Below are 5613 nucleotides of genomic sequence, written 5' to 3'. Positions count from 1 at the left end.
ATTAAAATTACTTCTTAGCATTTAAGTTAGACCTCTTTCCTAATAAATAAATATAATAATTTTAAAAGTATTTTTGAAAACAAAAGAGTAAATGCAATCTCCACTTCAACCAAAAAAGAAAAAAATAGAAATCCTTTTGAAGCAAATAGACACAATTCGATTTATATTTCTTGAAATCATGCCCAAAAAAACTGAAGCTCTTAAGTCTTATTTTTATTTTTCACTCCACACTCATCTTAAAGTACGTATATAACATATGCTAGCTCGAATTAATGAATTATTGTACTTTGGTGTGGCATAGCACACTCTATTCGATATTGCACAAGAGTCGCCATCCCATCCATAGTCTGAGTGCCTAAAATTCAAGTCATTAGGGTGTTCTTCTGACTGACAAAAGAAGAGGCAAGGCATACATGCAAAGGAGCAAAAGCCTGCTCCTACCTGCATGAAGAGAATAAAGAGGAGGAGAAGAAGGATTTCGGCTAAGAAGTAGAGAGCGAGAGAGAGAGAGCACGATGTTTGGCATCCTCATCGATTCATTCAGGATAGGCATGGATTCGTCCACCCACCCCTGCCTCCATGACTTGCCTCTTTGATTAAGACAATAACTATCTAGTTTATGACCCTCACCTCCCCTCCAGCATTTCGACGTCTTCTCTCTCGACGACACATATCCAACAAAAGCTTCTGCATTGAGAGAGAGCATGATGTCTGGTGCCTTCGTCAATTCATTTGGGATGGGTGAGGACTCACCCATTTGCCCCTACCTCCATGACTTGCCCCTTCAACGAGGACGATAACCATTTGGGCTAGACCCTCACCTCCCCTCTAGTGTTTTAATGCCTTCTCCCCCAACACTCCTTTGCTGGTGGTGGGTGATGGTGGAGAAAAAAGATAATAAAGTCTTAAAAAGAGCATATTATTTTGCTCGTACTAATCTCTCTATTGGCGGTACCTATTCATGGTGGTAAATCCAAGCGCTTATATATGACTAACCAGACCCCACTCCTCCGCCCATTGGGCTGCCATATTAACATCAGAATGAAGGATGTCGCACATCTGGGATATGCATGCAGAGATCAGAATATGTAAATTTTTAATTTTTAAAAATCATAAATGCAGTGAAAATTGAAATTGATCTAGATTTAAATAATTTTAAATCTAACATACATAAAATATAGATCTAATCTACATATGCCATAAACGTTTACATACTGAAATTAAGATGCTGAAAATTAAAATCAGATTTAGAGTTAGACCTTTATCTTTGCATGGGTAGATCTTCACTCTAATCCGATGATCCGTAATAATCTGATGAGGTTCTTACAGAGTCGCACATGCATCCGACCTCTACAGATATCTATCAAGACTAATTTGATCAGGAGGACTCGATCTCACCGGGGTGCTAGCTCCCTTACAGAGATCACTTTCTGAATTATCGAATTGGCTTGATTTTTTTATTTTTTTCTCAAAAAAATCAATCAGATCTATAAGAGGATGATGAAATCAGATCACATCTAATTTTTTTTCCCACTTTTCTCTTCTCAAGAGAAAATCAAAGATTTACTAAAAAAGATAAGAGATCAAATCTCTTTCTTTTTCTTTTTTTGTCCAATCCTTGGACTAGATCTAGAAAAGATAGAGAAGAACCGTCCATCTCATAGACTAAAATAAATCAGATCAAATCTGATTTTTAGCATGTCCAACTCTTGGACATCTTAGGGAGAGAAGAAGAGGAAAATATATCCAACTCTTGGACAAGGGAGAGAGAAGATGTTACCTTCAAACAACCAACACTTGGTTGTTAGAAAGAAAGATGAAGAAGAGGGGCATCCCATCTTTTTCCTCTCGTAGAAAAATCCACGCCAAAGAGCCTTGGGCGTCCTTCCTTGCTCTCCACGCCAACTTCATCCTTTGGGGTATCCTTCGATGTGATCTCATCACCAAGGGAGGTGCCCACAAAATCTCCTATTTAAACTTTCAAAGTAGTTAGGGTTTGTTAAGATGAGAGTTGTAGTGGATTGGGACTCTCTCCTAAATAGCCGCTCACACCTCCTAAAAACTAGGTGCCACCTTTAATTTTCTCCATGTCAAAAAGAAAATCAACATGAAAACATATGCGGTGTCACTCTTTCTTAGGGGGCGTTGGGACTTATGGGGTGTTCTCCTAGTTTGATTTGGTCAAGTCCAAAAATCAAGTGGAATTTGGAGTTCTATTTAGATTAGGTTAAGTTTAATCCCATTAGACTAATGAAATTCAATCCAAATCAAATTTAAAGCATATCAAATCAAATTAAATCTGATTTAATTTGACTAAAATCCAATCCAAATTAAACATGGGTAAAGATTAGGTCAAATCTAATCTAGATAGGTTTGGGTCAAGTGTCCATTCGGTCTATTCTCATTAGATTTATGAAACTTAATTTGAGTCAAACTCAAACCAAAACTAATCAAATTAAATCTTATTTAATTTGATTAGGATTCAATCTACATATTTGATCAAATCAAATAATTTATAATAATTATAATTTAGTCCTTCTATAACTTACTAACTCTTAGCAAATCCTCAATATAACTTTTATATTTAAGTCCAATCATCAATCAAATTGATAATTAAGACCACTTTTGATTTGACAGAGTCTCAGTCCAGTAGTATTGGGAATAGTGTCCCAAAGCCAATCGTCAGCCTGTTGATGGTTGTGCTCCTTTTGTATTAGTATATAAATTATAAATAAATAAAAATTATTTTGATATTTTTATCATAAATTATTTCATCTTCTAATGAACTCCTGTGTTGTGGTGAAGTCCTTAGGACTATTTAGACTCGACAAAAGAGGATTTGTCGTTTAGTCCTTAAACAAGTTCGCGACCAAATGATACGTTGTTATTAAGGACAACAACATTTATCAAGCATAGGTCGTTGTGTGCCATATAGGTTGGTTGTCCTCTTGACCAAGGAGTATGGAGACACTGGTATAGCATACATGTGAGATATAAGGGTACATCTACACTGAACGTGACTGACTCCGGAGCTATTTCTGCTGTCAAGATTTGCTCCGATGGGATATGGGTATAAATATCCCTCTGACCTGAGACCGCCATGGTGACTTGCAAGCAACTCACTGCATTTAGGCACTGGACTACCTGAATTTCTAATTTAGTGACGGAAGACTGCTGGGTGTAGTCAAGTACTTGACTTGTCGGTGCGTGTGTCAAGATAGGATTGACCACTCCAGTTCAGGAGCTGTGTACAGTCGTGTTTCAATTTAGCAAAATCTTGACCAGGGTAGTCTTAGTGAAGAGTCACAGGACTGTTTGAGTTGAGCACGACTCGGATGATCTAATCAGGATTGACAGTTTAACCCTGAGTCGTCCTATACACAGAGGTCAAAAGGGATGAATTATACAGTAATCATATTACGTAGGTTCTGAATATTGTGATTACGACTATTCGATCTATCCGGACGTCGGGTATCATTGCTAGATGATCACTTCGATTAGTACAGAAATTGATTCCTGTGCTACCGACTTAGGTTCGAACCTGCGGGATCACACACATTAGAGTTTCTATCTGATTTGATGGCTGATGAAGAGTTCTAATATTCATGGACTATGAGTCTTACGTGTCTGAGACTCTATGATCGAGAATCTGGATTCTCTGATCATGAGTCTCACACATTTTAGGTATCGGGATCAAGAGTCCCACTGGTTTGGGACTCTTCGATCAAGATTTCATATCGATGGACTTTGATATCCGATTGCCCATCAAATTTGGACTCAGTATTTATGAGAGATTTAATTAGTGATTTGATCACTAATTAACTCAATTTGATTGAGTAATTATTTTTGGATCAAGTCTAATTGAATTGGATTCAGTTGGGTTTGACCCGATTAGGTTAAGAGTTGACCTAATCGTCGAGATGGTTTGGTCCCTGATTTGATCAGAGATTGAGCTTAGTCAATTTCTGATTTGATTAAAATTTTATTGAGCCTAATTAAGTCTAATTAAATTGGATTTAATTTAGTCTAATTGTGCTTAACCTATTTTGATTAGGTTGGTTCAATTAAGATTAAACCACCATTTGAATTCATATCCTTGTGCCACCTCATATCTCTGCGCCCATTTGAATTCACGAGAAGCAACTTCTCGTGAATTTTCTCTCACGCAAAGCCCTTCCCACGCCCCACATTTGTGCACCATATAGGTGGATAAGGATGGTTGGTTGGCCATTCAAATTCAAAAGAAAGTTTGAATTTGAATGAGCAACCTATCCATGCGCCATGTCCTTATCCTCTTTAGTGCCCCATGTTCTACACGAGAAAGTGTTTCTCGTATAAACTCTCCACGCACAAATGAAGCCATGCCCCTTCTCTTCTCATGCCCAAGTGGATAGGGATGAGTTGGTTTGCATTTGAATTCAAATTTGATTTGAATTCAAATGTGCAACCACTTATCTTTATCCTCTCACGCGGATAAGACACGTTCTACGTTGTTTTAAAAAGAGGAGAAGGATGGGGCGTGCATAAAATTTTTTGGAGAGAAAGCCTAGGGCGTGAGGAAGCCTTGTGCATAAGGTGAAGATCCAAAATCTTTCGAGAAAAAAAGAAAGAAAAGAAAGAAAAGTGGGCGCAGGGTTTTCAGTGAGTTCCCTAGGGTTTCAGCCTGGGGTTCGGAAAGTGAGAAGGTGAGCTACGAGTATCGTGAGCCTACCAAATTTCAGGGAGAGTTTTATCAATCTCTCAAGCATACTTGCTGATGATCTGGAGCATTCAAAGAGTTGACAGACATCGATCAAAGAAGTTTGATCAGCATCGACCGTCGAAAGGGCTCTACAACGAGCTAGCACTCGTGAGGAGCCGATCAGACCGGGAGCTTCGTGTGGATGATCCACAGAGATTAGACATACTGTGTGGCTGTATTGTGATGATCAGATCTTTTCGACGGTGATCGAATTGCGATGATCGACTATCCGCACAAAGGTATTATGTTCTGAACACAGAATAGTAAATTATTTACTGTTCAAATTTGAATTTTAAATTTAAATACATGCATGCTGTATATCATATTTAGATTTTAGTATAGGATAAATATATATTAATTAATTAGATTAATTAATAATTTTTACTGTAAAATAATAATTTTAAAAAAAATTTAAAATTATCATTTTACCCCTGTACTCAAATTTCGCTTCAAATGGTATCAGAGCAGGTTCTAAGATATGATATATAAATTTGCATGTGTAGATTAAGTTATAATCTAAAAGTTTAAATTTAAAATTTAAAATTTAAATTTTAAATTTTGAATTTTGAAAGTTGTTCGAAATTCAAAATTTTAAAATTTAAATTTTGAATTTTGAAATTCAAAATTCAAAAATTTTAAATTCAAAATTTAAAATTTAAAATTTAAAATTTGGTTGAAATTTCAAATTTGAAATTCAAAATTTAAAATTCAAAATTTGAAATTCAAAAATTTGAAATTTATTTGAAATTTGAAATTCAAAATTTGAAATTTGAAATTTAAAATTTAAAATTTAAATTTTAAAATTGGTATATTTAGATATACTTGATTCAAGTAGCAAGTAATCTAATTGGGTTGGTTGCCATGGCCATCCG

Source organism: Elaeis guineensis, chromosome 2, assembly GCF_000442705.2.
Source record: "Elaeis guineensis isolate ETL-2024a chromosome 2, EG11, whole genome shotgun sequence".
In the NCBI taxonomy this organism is placed as follows: Eukaryota; Viridiplantae; Streptophyta; class Magnoliopsida; order Arecales; family Arecaceae; genus Elaeis; species Elaeis guineensis.
The sequence above is the reverse complement of the archived record's forward strand: the minus strand, read 5'-3'. Positions refer to the sequence as shown.